Source organism: Pelobates fuscus, chromosome 10 (assembly GCF_036172605.1).
Source record: "Pelobates fuscus isolate aPelFus1 chromosome 10, aPelFus1.pri, whole genome shotgun sequence".
In the NCBI taxonomy this organism is placed as follows: domain Eukaryota; kingdom Metazoa; phylum Chordata; class Amphibia; order Anura; family Pelobatidae; genus Pelobates; species Pelobates fuscus.
The window spans coordinates 76,128,673-76,152,441 of record NC_086326.1 but is presented as its reverse complement, the minus strand read 5'-3'; the positions used below and the strand labels follow the sequence as shown (position 1 = coordinate 76,152,441).

The 23,769-nt window shown below is 34.6% G+C and overlaps 1 long non-coding RNA gene across 1 annotated transcript in view; it reads left to right on the top strand.

Annotated features, from left to right (window-relative positions):
• LOC134575866 (uncharacterized) overlaps window positions 1-23,769 on the top strand; it is a 44,180-nt gene that overhangs the window by 13,129 nt on the left and 7,282 nt on the right. The window contains exons 3-6 of the long non-coding RNA XR_010085767.1: window positions 4,205-4,231; window positions 8,326-8,376; window positions 20,287-20,322; window positions 21,954-21,980. This is a non-coding gene — a long non-coding RNA (uncharacterized LOC134575866). The remainder of the gene's footprint in view (window positions 1-4,204; window positions 4,232-8,325; window positions 8,377-20,286; window positions 20,323-21,953; window positions 21,981-23,769) is intronic.

Genomic DNA, 23,769 nt, shown 5'->3' with positions numbered 1-23,769 from the left:
AATGGAAACTGTCACTTTTCTGGAAATCAGTCATTTACTAACACGTTAACTTGTGTTAAAAGAATGCTCCAAACATAATAACTACTACAGTGCGCTGTAGAGGTTATATGGCCATGAGTGCAATGTAAATAGTCAAACCATCCATATTTTAACAGCTTACCTGGTGTCCACTGGGTTAGGGTTACCTCATCTATGGGAGCTGGAAACTCTCGGGACTTAGCTCATTGGCTGAGACCAATCATGTGACACTCTGGGCCAATGAGCTGGACCTGCATATCAGGATTTAGCTCAGCATATCTAATGGAATTCACCAGCAGGATTTTCTGGCTCTCCAAAGAGGAAGTGCCTTGCAGCCAACAGAACCCAGGTAAGTCAAATCCTTCTAATATGGTTTAACTACTTACATTGGGGACCACAGTGAACTACTGGCACCATAACTGGTAGTGGTTATGTTGCTTGGAATGTTCCTTAAATCATTTTTTCATGTAACATTCCATTCACTTTTAAAATTTTGTTAAAGATTTACAAATGGCATTACAATCAATGACAATCCAGTTTAATAAAGGCAGTCAGGGGAAGCACTGCAAATTAAGAGGACAAACAGAATCATTATTTTATTTCCCTCTTCTCTGTGTGCTCTCTCTATGCTAACTGCCATGTCCAAAGAACAGTGCTTAAAGGCAACTTATAGTCCCAAAAAATAAAAATTGTTTTTTTGGAACTGTAGGTTCCCTGCTCTGTTCATTCCCAGTGCTGAGTATCCTCTGCTGTATCCTCCATCAATGCCAGCATTCCTGGTGATGTCACCTGCGATCTTATCCAATCCAATGCTTCTCATTGTGGACAAGAACACGTGTGGTAAACCGCCACTCCACCAATCAAATGCTGCAATCAACTGTAAAACTCCCTTATCGGGGTGGAAGCACCTCTACTGGATGTGAGGAAGACAGCCACTAGAGGAGTGCTTAAACCATACATGTAGACATTGCTGTTTTTACAAAACATCCATGTTATACATTAAAAGGCTAGAACTACAGGACCACTGAATTCAGACCGCTTCATTGAGAGGCATTGAGAGGCTTAGTGGTCTTTTAACAACAAGTGACAGACAGTCAAGATATGGATGCCCAGTTGCAGGATAATGAGGTGGGGATTTCTACATATAATTTTATTTCTCACAACTCACACACACATATTAGTTAAATATAGGGGGCAAGTAAACAATATTAATAATCTGGGAAATGATTGTTCCTTTTTTAATCAGGGTCCGGTTTGTTGACTTAATACAAATTTTACTAATCTCTGCCTTACTGGGCCTTTAAGAAGTGTAACAATCATTGTTAAAAATATTGTACAAGACATATGTAGGTAGCACTTGTTGCTGTACAGGTGTAATTTTTTGGAGTATGGGAGTACGTAATCTATACGATTCACTCTGACTCCACAAGGTGAAAAAATGACATGTTTAGTTTAGAAAATAAATAAATCACTTGAAATCAAAGTTCTAATCTGATTGGACGAGAATACCAATCTAATCTAGACTACCGCTAGAATTCAAAATACAATCATACACCAGAATATTGTAATTTGAGAAGAAACAAATTGTTGCCATGTTTTCTATTATATGTAATCTTTCACAACAAGCACAACATTTTCACACCTTTTATATATTGGAATTATGTTAATAGGTACTATAATATAAAGTAAAATTTGTATGAAGTAATGCAGTCATTAAGTATTAACTGTCTGTCAACTATGTGAACTCTATTCATATGGATAACCTTTGATTCTAGTATAAGTGTTCATGGTTTACAAATAACCAAAAATTACGGGGATGTATCCGGATGCCTGAGTTACTAATTATTCTTCTACTGGAACTGATGCATAAGTAACTTTAAACCTATTAAATTGAGATTAGGAAACACTGATTCATGCATTTTAATGATAAACTGCGAAGAGTAAAGACTTGTTCTGATGAGTTGTTTCTTTTTATAACAAGATGCTAAATCTCTCATTAATGGAGCGAAGTCAGTTATGAATTACCTGTCTGACACTTCGGCAAGTTGGAAACTTTTAACCAATGCAGTTGGTGGGAAGTTCTTGCAAGTGAGCCAGAAATATTAGGGCTAGGATACATGCTTCAAAACTCTAAAAGAATCCTAGTTCCTCTTTTTCACCACGAGCTTATTCACTAAATTGAGAATTCAAAGTGAATTTTACAATAGTCGAACTGGAAAAATTCTCAAACTGAGCTATGCTTTGAGTTTAGCTACCCTGGTGTTAAATTTGAAATTTAAAGCAAATTTCACATTTAAGGCCAGAGTAGCCAGTCGGAAAACATACCTGGCAGAGGATTTTTCCTGTTCTACTATGGTAAAATTCACTTTGAATTCTCAATTTAGTGAATATCCCTGATAATGCAACTTTTTAAAGTGAGATTAGAAGATTTAGTGTTTAAATAGCACTATGTGTGTAAGATTAATGGTTGATTAATTTTAAGCCAATTGGATAAATATTCATTATTAATACATGTATATGTGTATGCAGTCCGTTTATAATTCTGTGGATGGTTTCCCCCTGAAATGAACACTATAGCTTTAGGAATTCAAATGTATCTACTAAATGGCAATGTTTTCAGTTGCAGTTTAAGAATACAGAGGCATGGCACCCATACCGCTTTGTTGAGATGAAGTGGTCTGGGTGCCTACACAGCCCCTTAAATTATAACCATAAGCAACAACGGAAGTACATAATTATCTCCCATAGACAACTTCGCAAAATTCAAAGAGCAATACTGATCAGACCTGTCCCTTGCACTAATAACCATTAAGTGACAATCCTTTAAAAGTCTTTAGATGGAACACAGCAAATATTCTGCCAGATTAGAAACATTGCCTTAATGTCTTGCTATATTTTAAATCGGGCACCACAAAGATCATATGTGGGATTCCTGTTAAAGGAAAAATATAGCATTCTTTAAATGAAAGCACCCCACAGTGCAATTTCGTATAAGCTCCCTTATTAGTTCCAGTGGAGCAATTTTGTTTCTGCTACTTTTGTTCTGTCTCCCTGGAGTGCTTGTAAGTGGGCATTTCCTCACTTCCTACTACAACCTTTTGATTCAACTTCTGCTGATACTGGTAGGCACTGTTACTAGATGCCAGCTGTAGTGATTTATAATGGTATACAGTCTATAGCATATTCAACATTATTTATACTTTAAAAAAAAAGTACTTTATTAACGTGATAAGAGTGAGATTTTTCACCCATAATTTGGGTTTGCTGTTTGCGTTCTCTGTAGCATATTTGACAGTGTTCATGGGTGGAATGTTCAAGATATTCTGTCGTAGGATTTTCTAAAAACATAATAGTAGAAGCCTTTCCATAATCTAGCAGGAAATCACATTGCCAATTTTCTATTTTTGCAATTAATATCAATAGGCTATCCAAAGGAAGATTTGTTAATTATCACGATTTTCTTTCTTACAATGTGTGCATTCACTTAGTATGCTTCAATTGACCCTGCTATCAGACATTAACCATGGCTTGTCTATTCCATAGTAATGATTAATAATCCCTAATTACTGTGCTTTTTCACTTGCCTGGAATCTGATTAAAATTGATGGGCTACTACACCGTTTGACACAACCAATACGACTCCATCTTCTCATACGATACTTCTGAATATACAGCAGGTTTCACTCAATTTTTTTAGCATTTCTTTTTGGCAATGCTTAAATATCCAAGGCCTTTCTATCCTTTCTCAATATGGGTCAGTTAGAGTTTTAGTACAGCTAATCCCGTTAACTGCTTTAGATCAGTTTTAGCTGACAAATATTTATTGTTTTTCAAAGAAAAGACAATTGTTGCTAGTTTGAATCCTTAGGTAATGACAGCTCGGGGTAAGTCACATCATCTTTTGCCAATAACTGAGGCCACATCTGTATGACATATTGGAGCTAGCAGTGATTTCTGAATGGTCCAGTATATTATTAGAATAGAAATCAAACTATTCTATAGACATAATAGAATCCCCCCCAAAATTACCCTACTCTACATTTGTTGGTAGGATTAATGCTTACACTATATCTGTTATTCTCTCTCTTTTTCTTGTCTCTTGTGTTTTCCTTTTCGAACATTCTATAATCTCCTGCTCGAACCTTTGCCCAATTATGTATGTCTCCGGATGGTGTGAATGATCCAGGGATTGAAGGGTCAGCCTGGAGAGAAGGTGAGTGAACTCCTGCTTTCTCCAAAAAAACATATATATATATATTTTTTTTAAATGCCCTCAAACCACATGCTTAGGCATCTGGAAACTGTTTTCTTCAAGCAAAAAACAACAAAATGACTCTTCTTTCATTCCAGCTTCCTCACATCCATGCTTCCCTTTAATGAAAGATGCCACTTAGCTAACTCACTCCCATTTTAGACAATAAATTGGAACACAAAAAAAAAAGTTTGGTCACCAAAGTGCTACCAAACGTTTTTTCGTTACCAGCTTCCACATGCCCTTGCTCATGCCTCCCTTTGAAATCATTTTCTCTTAAAACACCCCTAGAGATGATTAAAGCCCATAATGAAAGTAAATCAAATAATGTACAGGAAACTCCACATGGATGATTTGTGTGACTGCTTTTATAAAACTTTACATAGATCACAAACACACCAGAACACTGGTTGACAATGTTTATGTAAATGCTCTCTTGCAAACAAAGGATGTCCCTGTTTGTGCTAAAACAAACAAGGAGACCACACGATTTTTGAAAAGAAATGTCAAAGCATATTTTGTCATATTTTTGCAGGGAAGAAAAGTAAGTTTCTAACTTTCAACCAGGTTTTCATGTGATACCCTTGCAGACTGGGATCTTACATGTGGCACATTTATTTATATATTATATGTAAATATGACATGGAGGTAGAGCTATACTTACCAATAATATAAAATGATTTGATGTTTGAGGGAGTGTAATCAAGTTGTAGATTTATGTATAGTAGGCTTATGAAAAAAAGTTTTCTTTATGATGTATTTTGTACATATCTATACTGTAGGTATATCCTTGTAGCTGTGTGTATTTCCTTCAGATTTTTGAATGAATATATAGTTTACTGTGTCTACAAAGTAGATTACAGTTTCAATGTTTTTTTTTTTTTTTTTTTAATCTGTAGTAGTTTTTCAGTTCATATAATGGTGAAAACAAAAAGGAATTCAAAATTCCTTTGATCTTTAAGGAAAAGGGCAAATAATGAGATTGTAATGGCCACTTCCATAATTGTATTATAATTATTAAAGTTATTGTGTTTGATTTACGCACAGTCTGAACTATTGTTTAAAATCAGATCACTTTATCTCTTTCATTCCGCTAAGAAGAATCTTCAAAATAGTGATTAAACACAAATATTTCTTCTTAAAAACATTATTTTTATATTTATATAGATTGAGCTTAAAATTAGGTAGATTTTTGTTAGGTTAGCAGTCCTTTTTTAGCAGTTATGAGTATAAATAGACTAAGTCCAAAGGGCACTCCAAGCACCAAAATAATCTTTTGTGATTTCCCTTCCCCTTATTTTATTAATTAGAACTGCTACTTTTTTGCAAAATTGCACCAGCAGTAAGTGTTCCACTGTACGTTATCTTGCGTGGTGTGTGTACAGTAGCTGCAACTTTTTTTTATTCATGAAAAACACAAATAAGGCCATTGTGCAAACGAAAAGAGGCATCATTGCAACATTTATTTCTGCTAATTCAGTGAGCACAAAACTACATGTTTCATAAAGGCAAGGCTTTATAGAATATGAATAGTGCTTACATAAAAAATAATGGAAGGATAAGGAATAATCTTGACTTTTCAGCCAATTCTGGCAAAGTTTAAAATCTGTAAATTTACAGGCTGGTATCTTATTTTTTTATGTTCAATAATTTTGTAATAATTATTTTTCAGCATTTTTTTCATGCAGTGTTTTAATGCAGTTTAGTAAAAAAAAAAAAAAGCAAACACAAAACAAAAGAGTTCTGCTGTTTTACAGCTTACACAAATATCAGTCTGCCCTCATCTATTTAGTATAATTTCTAAAGCTTGTAATACTGACCTTTTTGTAAAAGAAATAAACAATCTAAATATCTGTAAAATGTGAGTAGAGGTTATTATTTAACCTCAAGGTTGCCCTACAGCCAACACCTTGGCCCAAAAATATATAAACCAATAGTGCTATATCACCCCACCATAATCTATGTAAAGGCACTGGATTGTGTCACTGGCAAAAAGCTTAAAAAAAAATAAAATCACTATCTTATGTCAATATCTCTAAATATATGCGGGATTTCGCATACATGGCTTTCCTAACCTATTTATGTCAAATTGAAAAATAACGTTATAATTACTTTAATTTGGAATCATCTGAATCCATGTTGTAATCTTTATACACATGCTTAGTTATCCTCTAAAATAAACACATTTCAAATTCAGTGCATCATCTTTAAAAGATTGTCAAATGCCCATTAATTAAAGCAGTAACAGACTGTAAGCAGGGTCAATCTCCAGTTTATTTGTAAACATTACATTTAAGGACTACATGCACGATATGACTCCGTAAGATCAATATTAAAAAAATAAAGTCATCTGATCGGAGGTCAAAAGACTTTGCCGGGTACAAAAAGTTGGTGTCTTTCACAAAATATTCACTCACGCCAGATGCAAAAACCGCAAGTTAAGTTCCCCAAATATTCACAATAATAAGGGTTATCGTATATCATTCCATTATTGTACACTGTAAAAAATGTGCAAAATGGGATATAATGCCATGTATCCCTTTCTCCTTTAGGCTTAGTTTGTATCCAAACATAGTAATAGCTTTTAGCAGCAAAATCTGGCATGTGTTATTGCTTACATATAAATCAAAAACAGCTCTAATTGCCTTTGACAATAAGTATTTGTAACCACATCCCATTGATGGCTTACTCTTCTCATTCCATGGAATGACATATTGTGTACATAGATACCTCTATCCTGAGAGCTAGAATGACAAAGTACAGATGCCACCCCTATTGTCGCATACTTTGCTTTTTGTAAGATCCGTTTTCCCATGCTACTACGTTTAATTCAGAATCAGCAAAGGTTCATTGCTTGAGCAGAATTGTCACCAAAAACAGACTTTGCATTTCGGATACAATTCTAGCTTTGTACTGATACATGTGTGCTTAGCCTAAAAGTGGAAAACATAAGAAATTGGCATTTTTTTTTGCACTAGCTTTTTACATTTTCCTGTTACATTTTTATATTTTGTTACAGTCCAAATGCAATCCTCTAAATGTGGAAAGATGCCTTGAGTTTCAAAATAGCACAGGAGTCTAGACTGGTTCCCCACAATTGACAACTCCATCTTTCCTGGCCAATGAATAAAAATGAAATGAGATCATAGTCATCAACATAACCCCCAAATTAGTTTACACTCTTAATTATTGCCACAGAATGCCCATTATAGTATTTGTGTCAGCATTATAAGACCATCTGGACCCATCTAATTCAATCTTTGATGTGTTTCTTTCTAGCATATCTTAAATTTCAGAATGAGCCATGCTTTGGTTAAAATATATGTTTATATAGGATATATATAGATAGTATAACCTGGTTGAGCTTTTCACTTCTCCCCACAGATTAATGTCAATGAAATGTAGATGGAAAGACCATCCTCCACTGAATTCTTGCCATTAGCTATTACCATAACCTAATTACAAATCCTATAAAAACAATAACTGACTTCTTACATATTATAACAAAATGTGTATTATATACCCTGTAGACCGCTTTAACAAAATAACCAATTGAAACCATTTAGTTTTTGACACTGAGTGTTTAGACTGTGACATCAAAAATGTTATCAAATATGCCTCGCAGTACCAGAAACCAATGATGATGAAACGTATCCTTTATTAGTTTCTTGCATGCACTTCTCTACTTTTAGCGTTTATCTCTATTCTATCCTTCCTGTCCTTGCTTATTTTTGTTATGCATGTTAAAGTATACAGTGCTAGACAGTGCTGTGCAAGGGGTTATTTTCCATGGGACATTGTCCTTCATCTTGGACTTCTAAATTTAGTTCATACCAAACATAATAATGGAGTTGTTACATTGTCAATGGTAAATATATACCAGGCATCAGTTGGACAACTTTCTACAGTCAAATACTCTTCATTAATTTATGTAATTTTCCTCTCTTTTAGTTTAAACCTCTTGGTGATAGTTTACTTTCTATCAGTATATTACTCATTCTCTCTCTCTCTCTCTCTCTCTCTCTCTCTCTTTCCTCCTGTCCATCTTTTTGCAGGGAGCTCCAGGAGAACCTGGCATGTCAGTTATAGGACCTCGTGGCCCTCCTGTAAGTGCAATTCATTTTTTATGCACAGTTCCTCTCTGAAGGATTAGTACAATATGAATTACCTATAGTAGTTTGTCAATTTTTAAACCATTTGTGTTTCATATCCATCACTTCAATTAAGAATTTTTAACCTGCCCAAGGTCAAAGTAGAAAATGTTTAGAACCCAACATGTGTTAATTCTTCAAAGACTTATCTGCATTCACAACAAATATTCTTGGTAGTAAGCTGTAGTCTAAACTTGATTGGATAATTCGCACCTCAGACAGTTCTTCTCATAGGTCCTCAGGTTTGTCCAACTTTGGAGAAACTTGCCGTAAAGTTGCTGTGTGTTATCACACTGAATTTAACTCCAGATCCAGGTCCCCAGTGAAGGCAGTGGAGATTCATTCTCATAAATAAGGAATTTAAAAAGCACTTATACATAGGTTGAAGCCAATCACAAGCTTGCTAAGCTTCAAAACTGCCAGACCCAGGCAAAATGAGATGACATTTAAAAAATAATAATAAAAAAAATAATAATAATAATATATATATATATATATATATATATATGTTGAAGGATGTAAAATATAACATCGAGCGAAACGAGTGGGATAATTTAATCATCGCTCATCTAATACTCGTACACGTGGCCATCTTTTTATATTTTTAAATGCATACACGCAGCTTCTTGGCATTTGCTTAAGATCAAGATAATTACAGTGTGTCATTTTGGTTCTGAACAGCATCTTTTTTATAGGAGAAATATGTTTGTATCTATTTTTAACGTGAAGGTTATATTATGTGTAACTATTATTTGTGCTTTGCATGACAGAGACCTATCCTATACTTAATAAAGAGTAGTTTGGAACATTCCACAAGGCACATGTGCTACAGCTAATTGTTAATGAGATCACTACAACTCATACTAATGTTTGTGGAGGGTACATTTTCCAAAAAATGATATGTAAAAGATCTTATTTAGAGAGGTCTAGATGTTTATACCACAGTAGTAAAATAAGCCTATTTCAACAATTATTTATTCAGGGATTCATGCAGAACCAAAACTACTATTGTGGTGGTTAGATAACTTGCCCTGGTCATCACGTTGCTCTGGCAGATCACGTGCTTCAAATATTTTTTGCCAACGATAGTCACTTTTGTTTTAAGTGGAAAGAAAAAACTGGTTTGGATCAAAATTACTCTTTGAAGGATCAATGACAGAATCAAAATGGAATGTCCCACTGATTTATCGATGGCATCCCTGTATACTAGACTTGTTCATGGCGAGAGATTTCGGGACACCCAATATTTGGTTGGATGTCAGTTTGTCTCAGCCGAATGTTGTTTCAGGAACTGAATCAGAATACCAAGATAATAAGGCACATATATGAGCCAATCAGTGTGCTGTAAAATATAGACATAATATAACATTGTGTATTTATTTAGCAGTACACTGATAGGAGCAATTTGATTAATTCATTTGATTAACAGATCAAGTGAGAAAATGTAACCAATGGAGGGAAAGACAGAAGGAGAAGTTCAGATTTTTTTTTATATATTTATAAATTATGTATTTTTTACAAATATAATATATAAATAATGATTATTTTTTTTTTACTGCTTTTCTTTCTGTTCCCTCTTTTTTCCCTTTTTTGGTCACTTCTCACTTGATCTGTGAATAAAATCAACATTTAGTGACTGTCCTCTACCCATTAATTACCTTTTTTCTCATCAATCATCTCAATATTTTTTCATTGTCACAGATGGAATTTGGAATATTAACATATTTCGCATTTCGGTTAGTCCATAATTTGGGTATATTTCAACTCAGAATCCTACAGAACACCAGATTGGCTCAAATTTAGTTTTGAATCTCCAAGTCAATGTTTATACATCAGAAAGTGTTAAAAAGGAAAGACATTTCATACTATCACAATTCAGATCAGAATGTGATAATGGCATAAAACTCTCCTTAAATTAGAACTTTTACTTCCCATGATTCTGAATATTTTATTTATCGCCTATATTCAACAAATATGCATATGTGAGGAGTAAATATAAAATTAAGTGTAGAAATTAACAAATCTTTATCCTACATTTATGCAGCTCCGTCTTTGCTCCTTGTCACGGGTTCATTAGGCTATTGTGGCCATGCCTTCAATCCTCCATTAGACTGAGTTCCAGATGTGCTGAATAGTGTGATAGCTCTCTCGATCAGTGTAGAGTTTCCCCAATATAATGGACACCACCAGTCATATTGGGTAGAAGATGAACTGTTTTATCAAGGCTAAGTTGCATGCTTATATACCCGACCCCCAGCATGGGGTCTCCATACAATACAAGAGTAACCCCGCCCAGGAGTTTCTGTGTCTGGGAGATAAGTGAGTTTGCCTTTGCTTAAACGAATTATCTCCCGGGCACTAAAGATACAATACATTACAACATAAAACACCCCAGAATACATATAAAACAGATAGGAACCCACAAGTATTATATCCCCGGATAGCCCGGATCAGAGCTCACAAGTTGTCAAAATAGTGCTCAGATCCATGTAGTATAGCCAAATTGCCACCGAAGTAAAGTTTTGACCGACCGCCCATGTGTCTGTTGCTCAAAATAGTTCCACCAGAAAAGATGTAGTGGCCGGTCAACTTTCGGGAGTTCGTAGACAGATGTAACCGAAGGCTCTTTCTGGGTCGTAGGGAGTGAATGGTCTCCTCATTCGGGAGGGTCTTTTCACCGAAAAGCGTTCTCCTGGCTTGTCTGGGGCTTGAGCAGGCAACGGTATGATTTTCTCCTGGTTCGCAAGGCCAAGCATCCGAATTATAGTTCCACGCATTCGACGACCAAGTACCGCTACCTGTGTTCGGGAGATAAAATGGCCGCGTTTACTAGAGCACGTGTTTTTGGTTATACAAATGGCGGCCACCCAGAGAGCGCACTTGAGTTAAGTGTTTCTGTGAAGTTAATGAGCCGGGGGGTGGGGGGGAGGGGGTGCTGTATTCTGTAGTTGAAAAGTACCGAACCAAAAGAGAAATAGGTGAGGTTTGTTAATTTAGGGCGTAAGTTAAATAGGGGGTATATAAGATAAGGGCGTAAGTTAAATAGGGGGTATATAAGATAAGTCAGGGCTTCTATGACACTCCTTGAACTGAAAAATAAGCAATAGGCAATAACCTCATACTGCAGTTACAATTGCACATCTTATATAGATTTGTATATTACCTCTTTAGCCTTTAGCAGTAACACACCTAGTAATGTAACCATACCTTGCAGTACCAGAAGCTCTGTTCTTCATGAATCTATGAACCAGGGGCTTTCAATCTAATTGCAATTTAATTGCACAATGCTTGTAGCAGAACTCACTAATTCTTAAACAATTAGACTAAAACATTTTCAATTTCTTATTTATACACATTATCTTATAGTCATTAAATGTTGTCCTATTTATTTTCCCTTTCCTCATTTATTATCAAAGAAAGGTCCATATCGCTTTGGCTTCACAGGTAGAATTTGGGATCAACTGGAAGCTGAACAGCAGGATTCGATGTAACATCTGCTTTCCCAATTCAGGGTCACATGTACAGTAATAGACCATGCTAATAAGAAACAGCTTAGCCTCTTAAAAGCCCACCTGTCTTTTCACTCAAAAGTCGGATGGATGACGAAAATACATATAAAAACAAGTGTGTTATTTTAGTTTGGAAAAAAAAATATTATCCCTTTTCCTTTGTGTTCTCAGAGTTGCAAGTTGAAGGAATTACAATAGTCTTGTTGTATCCCACTGCGTCTCCATTAAACTTGATGTCGACGTTCTAGACACTTAGGAGTTATAGGATGTTAGACCTGTGTAGTCTCAGTTTTATAAGATGTGCATTACCATCGTGTTTTTAAAGGGATGCATTACTTTAATAATAATGAAAGGAATTCTAGATATTTAAGGAGATTTTTAGTTTTAAAGACTGTTTAAAAGGCCATGCATCTATACTAGATTTTCATCCCAATGTAATGACAATTTATATTTTCTTCCATAATAAAAGTACTCTGAAAGCTTGCATTGGAAGATGTGCACTTACAAGTATAATTTTGACGTGTGTATGTTTGCGAGTTTAATGCGTTTCCTATAATATTCATGGAAATATAAAATAAAGATATGTGTACCCTACAATCTACCCATTTATAAGAATAAAGGAGAACTCTACAAATTGAATGACAGTACTTACCTAATACAAATAATACTATTAAGAATTTATAAATAAAAAAAACATTAAAACGATATTGAAGAGTTATTGCTGCTTTTGCTAATAATATATATGTATATAAATAAGATGGTGCAAATATTACATTTATAACTAATATAAATTGTAGGTTTTGCTTTTGCCAATACACTACAAGCAGAAACAAACAGAATCTTTCCAGACCACCAATCAGGAGCCTGAAAATATTGGTCTATATGTTTATTCTATTTCTTACCTCAAAAAGATCTGTTTATAGAATGTGTAGTTCGGCCCCTAGTTGCAACTGCTCAGTTAGCTCATAGCAGCCATACCACAGCTGCTATCACCTGGTTCACAGTCCCATTTGCAGTTTTAATGAACAGGGTTGTGCGAGCAGTATTTCGAGCCCGAGAGAATATGTCCAGTCAGTGTGCACAAATTGTAAGCACAAGTTGGACTAATCTTGGTAAACAAAGGAGGAAGTAAAATTCCTCTTTAGAGAAAAGAGCTTGCTCAAAGAAAATACATGGCTAAACTTGATCCCATTCACCATTATTATACTAAGAGTTAAAGAGGGGCCCAAACACGTAACTTGCCTAGAGCAATGTGGAATCTTAATCTGACGCTGTCATTCGGCAGCTCTGTTTAATCTCCCTCCCAATGGTCACAGTGCGGTTCAATGAGGAGCTTTAGATCCTAGCATAAAATGTATATAACAGTAAGAAATAAATTACAAGACAATATAGAACTGTAAAAAAAGAACAATTTTATGGTTAATTGGGCTATACCTTATCAATTAAAGTAAAAATCTCCCTCTGATCAATCACATGTTGTTAAAGATCGGGTAATGTGAAACATTCAAACTTGCTATTAAAGCTTTAATTTTCTGCAGGATCAAATGAAGTTAAAATCATATACAGTATTTAGTTTTTCAGGTTTTGAAGATGTAGAATCAGAAACAAGTCGTTTAGAATAAATTTTGTGTTTTGCAAAATTGTGGACATTTTGTATCATAATTAGCCCTTCCGTTATAGCGATGTACAACATAAGTTCCCTGTGCTGCTCTGGGAATTGCTCATCAGTGCTTATTAGGAAGTCCTGTCACATAAATGCAAAGGATTTTACTTTTTGCAAATTGGTGGCATAAAGCGAGTTAAACCCTATTGCTGCTCATGTGAATAAGTAAAACCACTTACGCATGTGTGAAAGAACATAATCACAAATACACACAGGAAAACTCTGTGAATGAACTTTGCACAGGAAAAAGAGAAGGGTTGCTACAGCGTAGTGTCCTATGCCCGTGTCCCACGTTGAAAGAAACTTCAAATCTGTGTGTTTTTACTATCATCTGCATTCAATATCTTTAAAACTGACATGCTCAGCATTTGGTTTTAACATCAGTTGACTCTGCAGAAAATGGCCCTTTAGTGACCTACAGTAATGTCTGGAACTTCCACTAGTTCACCTTGTTCCAGATGCAAATAATATATTATATCATTCTCAATTCTTTCAGCAGTGCACAGTATTGGAATGTCATTTTTTTTTTTTCATACCATGCCTTAAGTTGAATTAATATTGTCCATATCCATATCTCATGAATATTTATACTCCTCTATATAAATTTATTATTATTTTAAGTTTGTAATTTCATGTTGATTTTTATAAACTTGAACTTAAGACCTTAAAATTATACATCGTGTTGCTTATATTCTTTTGATTAAAACAAACAAGCAAACAAACACGAGGCTAAAAAAAATAGTCATTCCTATTACAGATGCAGACATTTTCCATTACTCCGTCTTGAATAGGAAGATGTATGAGTATTGCAACATATAACCATAATTTATCGGTAAATCGCTCTGCATGCAGTGCTCCCACTTGCTGGATGGGTTGTGAGAAGTGACATGCAAATTAGGTGGGCTTACAATCTATCACTCATAACCTTGTAGCCAGGAAGCAGGAGCTACTAGTTCTGGCCTACACATTATGGTTGTCATTTATAGAAAAAACAGTCATTACATAGACTGTGTTCTTTCAGCCTTAATTTCACGTCAGGTTTGAGACATGAAAGAAAAGTGTTCTACATCTAATGAGTCAATGATTTATTGCACAGACGTTTAATAAATTAGCCAGTCAAATATATTTCCCATTGATTATAACAAATATGTTTCCACTCATTACCTGAAATTTTCAACAGAATTTAATTAGTGTTGTGTATCTATGTGTATGTTTTGTTTGAGTTTTTCCAAATTCCAAATGTTGAGATTAATTGTTTGTAAAATAAATGTTTTATGATTGAATAATCAGTGAACCCCCACCTTTAAAGTAAATTAACATCCCAGGGATCACATACTAATAAAATATGCTGCCCATGTTGTATGTAGAAAGGTGTGTAGTAATAAATTGCAAAATATAGAAATCTGAAAGAAACACTTACAAGCTTTTGTTGACATATTTAGATCTAAAGATAATGCATTAAGATATGTAAATAGAATAAACATATTAGAAAAAATAAAAAAATAAAAAAGATATTCTGCTACAGCTGCCTTCAGCTTACGTATTGCTCCAGTCACGTGTCTTAGTTAATAATGGAGTTATAACACAATTGCGACACTGGTTTCTTAATAAAACTCTGTGAAGGGTCCCTGCAAAGGAGATGGGGACCGCACTACATACATCACAAAAGTATAAATGAGAGCAGGTCGAGCATAGTTTCCCCTGTGACTCATGTGAACAAAGGGTTGTGCTTAGAATTGTAGAGATTTTTTTTTAATCACGACAGTATAAACAATATTCTGTGCACCATAACCTAAGCACCTTAAACATATGTATGCGATGTTGCATGAGGTGGTCTTTGCATGATTCCAAATTTTTCAAAATTTAAAATCATAAACAACAAGAGTTAGTTTCACTATAAAGAGAATACATTTGTATGCATATAATTATAGTGTGCTAGCCAAAATGCTAGTAAATGTATGGATGGAAACTGCTATATGTTCATTTTTATCTTATTGGGGTTTAGTTATATGCCTTTGCCTCTGATAGACCTTTATCAATACTACACAGTTTTAGGTCCAGTGCCCTCCGTCAAGTAATGCATCCCACAACTTCTAACGCACACGGTCAATCTGTCGATTTCAGAATGCCATGGTGGGCACTGAGAAGAAGGAATTTTTGAGTATTTTTAACGTTTACAGACGTGCATTAATTCAGTGTATCCCTGTTAATATCATAACTATACATAAATATATATATATAAAACTGAAACTATATTAGCACTCAAGGATGTTACTAAGCTCTATAAACATCTGTTTGAGACCAAAGGAAAAACTTGGCGTTACCTACACTAACAAAGAATGGAGCATATGTAATGACATATTCCTGACGTTCTAGGTTATATCCCCTCCTCTTTATTTATGAACAGTGTGTCATTATTGCTTCTTTGGATTTCTAAGAAACCATAGTTTGAAACAAGCCACAGCCCACATATTCAACATGATCCTACCACACTACCGAGGTAATTGAGAGGTGTTCAGAAAAGTTCTGTCCCCCAGCATTCTCTCCCAATACTCATCTGTGGGAGCAACAGCCCAGCCTCTAGGTAGACACTATACTGCTGATCTTTCTTTTTATAATAGCTTTAAAGTGTAGAGTTCCGGGGCTGCAACCCCCAAAGTCCCCCCACCCAGCAATGCCAATGCCAGCACTTATTAGAGTACTGTAATTCCTACTTTTTTCCTTTACTCAAACTTTCATTCAGAAATAACTCTAATATTATTAGATGCAATTAATAAGTCCTCTCAGATTTGATTTGCTTCTCACACTAAAAAGTACCCTGCAAGAGGTACCATGATTATATTCATGGAAATGTTAACCATACATTACTCTGCATTAGCCTAAAAAAAAAAATATACTGCAAATATGGCAGATTAATAAAGACAGCATAGCTAGCTATATTATCTGAAAGCTATCCGTCTTATCAGATATGAACAGGTATTGTTTATATCATACATTTGCGGAATAAGTTGGCACTATATAAATACCTATAAAAATATCCCAGTAATCAGTGTTCTCTATGTCACAAATATATTTAGGAAAAGGTGATTTTGTGTGGATTAGACCACACAAAAAAAAAAAACATATTAGAAGTGTGGTAAAGCTATGAATCCTGTAACATAATCTAAATTATTGATAAAAATTGATACATAAAAATCATAGTCGCTACATTTACAAATGATTGAGCTCCTTCACTGACCATCCACTAAGAGCACGTTTATAAAATTACCAGCAATTTACACTTTAGAGAATAACTAGTTAGTGTATCGCTGCTATCCTTGAGTATGATGTATATGCCTATCATGAAAGCTTGTGATCTCCATTGATCTTTTTATAAAACTATACCAGTACCAACAGCAGCTTGTCCTCTAGATTAGTGGTTTCCAATCCAGTCCTCATGGCCAACAAAATCTCAGTAGATCAGTTGTTCCCAACTAAGGCCTCAGGTTAATATTGTTGGATAAGTGTTTCAAATTGTTTACTATTTTTGGATAAACTTTTACAATTATTCAATATTTAGAAAAAATATAGTTTAATATTTTGAATTTTTTAATACATTGATTATATTTTTGATATTTTAAATATTTTTGGTATTTTAATATTTTGAAAAAAAGTAAATCCATGAATAATAAATCATTTGAAAAGCTTCTCCAAAAATATTAAATTGAGTCTTCAAGCCATAAAAAAAGGTCCGGGCTTCATTGGTATCTCTACTGGAAATAATTAAATCCTGGACTGTTGATCCAAGCCGTCTTTTTTTTTTATATTGACTTCAATCCTCTGAATTCTACAAACAAAATCTGTGAACCATAAGATGCAATTAACTTTCTGTGATGCAGATGGATTTAATATATGTATTTTTCTAATCTGACCTTTTTAAAAATAGAAAATAAAAATAAAAAAAATAATGTGGTTGAAAAAATAATGAAATCTTGATCTAACGTGACTTAGCAGAGCATGTGCTTTATAATTAGTAAGGGATGTGTGTTTTGGAAATGTGACAGAAAATAGTTTTAATTGCCTTAAGGGAAGGACACAGGTCCGTCACGATACGAGTTTAGCAGTCATCACGAATAATGTGTGCATTGTGTGCAGTAGCACTTTTTTATATTTGTATGTCCCACAGGAAATTGTAAATGCTTTCAGGTCTGGTACCCCAGCTTCTGTGCGGTAATATTGGGAAAACTCTGTCTTGTTCTCAAGTTATAAAACTCTACTAGACAAAGCAAACATAAAACTAGACTAGAATAGACAGCTCACACTTTTACAATTACTCATGTAAAGATTAAAGTTTATTCTGTTAACAATCACATCTGCTAATAATCTTGAAAACACAACTTCCCTTTTTATTTTATCATTAATGATACTGATCGATGTACAAGTGACAGATCCTTGGGGGAGCGCCAGGGTAAATGCCCCCCCAGAGCAGCCATGGTTCTCCAGCTTGGGATGGGAGAGGTCTGCTAATAAAAGAGTGGCAAATTTAAATTATAACAATGAGAGGAGTGTCATCCCTTGGCCTTGTATTTTAGAATTTGCTACCAAAAATATCCATGCATGTTTGCCATATGGTCTATAGTGGGTTTTTGCTGTGGTTGCCCCTTATTTCCGCATAGACATATTTTTGCACTCTCATGGTTGCCATCGTGAACTTTGCAAGTATAAGAAGCAGGGCTTTTGCTTTGTGACACCTAAAGTTATATCCCTCAATCATATACTATTCAGGAGTGCAACATGATCTATTGGAACATTAACTGAGTTAGTAGAGGTAGAATCACACCACCAGCTCCAGCTATTGTATAGAAAAGGGCTCTGGAACTTTGGTACAATCTGTATGTCTTTCTATGCATAGTGTTTGAATTTGAGAAACAAACAATACCTTATAGTTACCAGTACTGTGTATCCTCAAATATTTCACTATTGGGTAGACAAACAATAGCAATAATTTTGTATATGTACTTGATTGAACATATGTTAATCACTAATGTGTCCTTTTTTTCATTGCATTACATTTCTTGTTTCAAATAATATTTAAACATTACTCTTTAAGTTTTCATAAAAAGTGGCTTCCAACATTTTGTCTTAAAATGAAGATGAATGCAACACATAGATGTGGATACCCTTCCTGTCTGTGCAGATCTCATATAACAGATTAAAAGACACTCCAGAACCCTAAATCACTTCAGTTTGTGGATTGTAGTGTGTCCTTTTTTTATTTTACAAACAGTGCAGATTTCAAAAGAAATTGGCACTTTATTAAGTAACCTTGTTACACCCCCTGGCTGTCATTCAGACAACAAATCCTGTTGCTTCCTGGTTAACTCAAAAGGCAGGCAATTGCCCCGAGCATCTGCCTTGCAAAGACTTCTCATTGAGCTGCACTGGAAAGCCTGTGATTGGACAGCTACAGAAAGTCTGGGCGGGGTTAAAAGGGTAGGACTTGGAAAGGCTGCAGATAAGAGATTTGCAGCTTTTGCACACTGTTTTATGCCTACATGTTATCATTGGGATATATCTACTAAACTGATGTTTTTGCTGTATTTGAGCAGTGGAGTGTCCATTTACTTGCCAGCTAGTATATATGAATTATTCTAATGGTAATGCATTTACTTTGTACATGCCAGAGCTATATACTAACTTACTCAGGGGCCCTGTCAACCTCCCTGAAGGTCCACGAACTGACGTTTTAATGATTGCCAAGTTGCCACCCTTTGTGTGAAAAAAGCATTATTAGTCAAATGTGAAAACAGCACTTTGAATCCTTAAGATGTTTTCCTAACAGAGCCCACAGTTACCCAAACAATATATAATATAAGGATTTCCCAGCTTATGGCTAATTAAATTGGGAACAGAAATCCTTCATAAGCACAAATACACCGAGATTAGTCTACTGAAGAAAAAAAAGTGTAATTGAATTGTGTCCAGGTTTTTTATCTACAGTCATGACCAGTGAAGCTTTTAATCTCCCTTCATGTTCTGGGCTTGAAAATCAGATAATCACAATTGCCTCATTGACGGTTTCTATGATTTTAGTTATATCATGCAGAAAGGCCAAACAAGAAGGCCGTTTATAACTGGCTTGTACACGAACAAACTGTTCTAGAACAGGGATGAATTGAGGGAGAAAAAAAAAAACGTAATAATTAACAAAAAGATACAAAAAAATGTTTTTTGGGCTTATGTATATATTCTTGAAAAACAGTGTGTGTTAGTTTATATAAAATGGTTATTGTCGATTCTACATGTTCCGGTAAAGAAAAACATCTATAAACTTGCTCAAATTTCATTAACAATAACTATTATCTTTTTTAGTGCTTCTTTTGTCTCATTGCATACAGTTTTTCTGATTTTTTTTTTTTTTGGAAAATATGTTTTTGCATGAGTTTAATGTAATAAAATGTGATAATTTTCTCCAATAAACAGTACATTCATATTTGTGGTTTGCACTTTTATAGCATGCATTTTATTTTTTTTTATATTGGTTAAATTAATTTGAAACTATACAGTTCTGATTCAGGGTTATTCTCGATGCTAAATGTTGATTAATTCAACATCTGTGTAACCCATTTTGCACCAGTGCGGCTTGACCACACTGGATGTACAATTGTACAAGATATTAACAAAAACTTTATTTCTCTTTATATTTCATTTTAGGGACAACCTGGAACACGAGGGTTTCCGGGCTTTCCTGTAAGTAAAACATGTAAATGGATGTAAATGGAAATCGATCACTGTAGTTTACATCTAGTTTTTGTGCTCTTGCTAAAAACACATGAACCACTCAAATAAAAAAAATAAATAAAAAAAATTGGAACTCATAAATGTTTCACTTAAATGTTGTAGACCCCTAGTGGAATGTTAGGTATATTACAATGCCTTTTGATGCAAAGCAGCATGAAAAACACTTTAAAAAGTCATCATTCTATGCCGATAGTAGCAGAGATCTGTTCTGTTCCACTAGGCATGTGCTGGAATGCAAACAGACCTGCATGATACGTCTTAAAGCAGAACAGTCTGCAGTAATAATAGGGGGGGGGGGGGAGGGGGAGGGAGGGATAAGAAACATTCTATATAAAGGGAAATAGTGCATGAATGTGTTTGGTAATTAAAAAAAAGATTACTTTCTAAATTTAATTCCATGAATAATGAAAGCTTTTACTGTTCTAGATCTGAAATAATTATTTATTTGAAATATAAATTAACCAATTAACTTAACAATACAGTGTTTTCGTTTTGATTTTAATTATTTTTTAATCTTCAGTGAGTGCATAAGGTATTTTATACATCTTTTAAATACATTGGGGTCACATATAAATATACGGGGATATTCACTAAAAGGACAATTCAAAGGGTAATTTGAAGTGATTTTTAAATTTAAGGCCAGAGTAGCCAAACTGAAAGCCTAGCTAACTTAGAGAATGTTTCCAGTTCAGCTATTTTGGACTTCAATTTTAAATTCACTTTCTAATCTCTCTACATTCTCACTTTTGTGAGTAACCCTGATAGTTTTATTTCTCACAGTGATTTTGATCCCATAGACTTTATTTTGGGTTCTTTGCATGTATGATCTGTTTAATAATGTCTAACTCAACTCTGTATATCAAAAACTTGTGCTGATTTCATACATCTCCCCACAATGTCTTCTAAATGTGACATCATTTATGGTGGGCTCTTAGAAAAACCTAGTATTAACTTCTATATATATATATATAATAAAACATGTGATGCTTACTAATGATATAATGGCTATAAGTCCTCACATTTGCTTTGATCCAAATGCTCCTGGTCAAATGCAACTACTATAAGCAAACCATTTATTCTAGAAGCAAAGCTAAAAAGAAGCTCAATGTAGGTTTCACCTGCAAGATTTATTTATTTAGCAAAAAGTGGACAAATTCCATCATATATGTTTAGCAAGGTAACTGTCTTTGGCTAATCTTCCATATGCATGGAGAATGTGCTCTGAGTGTTTCTTTAAGTGCATTATAAGAGGCAAGTAGGCCTTGGCAATTTTTTGCACAGCTATATTTTGCCAATGGTCATATTTACCCACAATTGATTGAATGCTAACCTTGTTTAATGCTGTATATGTAACCAACTATTTTTTTAACTGTGCTGAGTAGCACCATTGATTTTGTAACATTGTAACATTGTCTTGTATAACCATGCTTGTCTTGAGTACCAATACATTTTTTGCAGCGAAAGAAGTCAATGTTACATTAAATAAAAAAATATTGTGACATTTGGCTCCATGTCACTCTCCGACATTTCCAGTTCACAAGACCTACCTACATTCATGTATGTTTTTATTTTTATTTCAGGGACCAATAGGATTAGACGGCAAGTCAGTAAGTGTCTCACTACACAGCTAGTCTTCAAATCTATATAATTTGTGACACAAACAGGGTGACTCATTTACATAGTTACATAGTTACATAGCTGAAAAGAGACTTTGTCCATCAAGTTCAGCCTTCCTCACATATGTTTTTACTGTTGATCCTAAAGAAGGCAAAAAAAACCTAGTCTGAAGCGCTTCCAATTTTGCAACAAACTAGGAAAATAATTCCTTCTTGACCCCAAAATAGCAGTCAGATATCTCCTTGGATCAAGTAGCTATTACCTCACTAATTAAAAATTATATCCCTGTATGTTATGTTTTTGCAAGTATTTATCCAATTGCAGTTTAAACATCTGTATAGACTCTGACAAAAGCACCTCTTCAGGCAAATAATTCCATATCCTTATTGCTCTTACTGTAAAAAAAAAAAACATTTTCTTTGCCTTAGATGAAATCTCCTTTCTTCCAGCCTAAATGTGTGACCTATGTATAGCCCGGTTTATGAATAGATTTCCAGATAATGGTTTGTACTGGCCCCGAATATATTTGTATAATGTTATCATATCCCCTCTGAGGCGCTGTTTTTCCAAACTAAAGAGATTTAAATTTTTTAACCTTTCTTCGTAACTAAAATGCTCCATTCCTTTTATCAATTTTGTAGCTCGTCTCTGCACTTTTTCAAGTGCCATGATATCCTTTTTTTAGAACAGGTGCCCAAAATTGCACAGCATATTCAAGGTGTTGTCTTACCAGTGATTTATAAAGAGGCATTAAACTCTAAATCAAATTAAATCCGAAAAACAAAAATTTACCAGCTGTTGCGATGAGTTGGAGTTGGCTGAGTAAGAGAATTTGCTGATTTGGAGAATTTTTCCATTCGGATTTAATTTTTGAAAATTCTGAATTTAGTGAATAAGCCTAAAAGTCCTCTTTAGCAGCTCTTTCTACGGCAGAAAATTTCACAGTTCCTATCTCAATTATACTGTATCACAGAAAACTAGGATTTGGAGGTCACTGCTGCTGGTGTGCAGTATCTAAAAAATGTAACTTGCAGCTTAGGGTCAGTAAGCGAGTATAAAATTCTTCTCCCAAAATAGCACTGTGACAGTGACATCTTGTGTTGTTCTGTTTGTTTGTGATAAAGAATTCTAACCATCTCTCAAAGCATTGCATGTAAGCTCGGCCTGCCTGGTTTAGACTGATAGGAGTTCAGCATTCCTTGGTTATAGCTTAAACTAATTCATAGAATGACGCTTTTAAATATTTATCCCTTGAATGATCACAGCAACAATTGTGGTGCATAAACAAACAAACCCAATCTCTGGATGTCTGGTATATGGCATGGCATGCTGTAATGTTAAGCAGATGTCTGATAGGTCATTGGAGTTCTCTTTCACAGCTTATACCTAACCAATAAACCTGTTTTTCTTCTGATATTTTGAACCCTTCTATAGCTTTCAACAGTTATCAGAAATAATTTGTCACTCCATAAAATAGCCATATAACTCATGTTTATTAACCAAGTAACAAGGTCAGAAGGAGTTTCACAGGCTTCCACATGTACTCTCCTGAAACGAGCAGGTCTAAAATAAACAAGTGTTATAATAAGAGAGGTGCCACGGAATGACCTTAAGGTCTGCAGAGCTCCATTCTCCCATCCTTGTAGAAGACCATTGAGCTTTTTCTAGCGGCACTCATTAGTGTAGAATTACATTGTTTTAGTCTCATACAAGTAACTGTCGGGAAAACACTGGAAGATTATTTTACAGAAACACTGATATACCATCTTTTTAAATTCT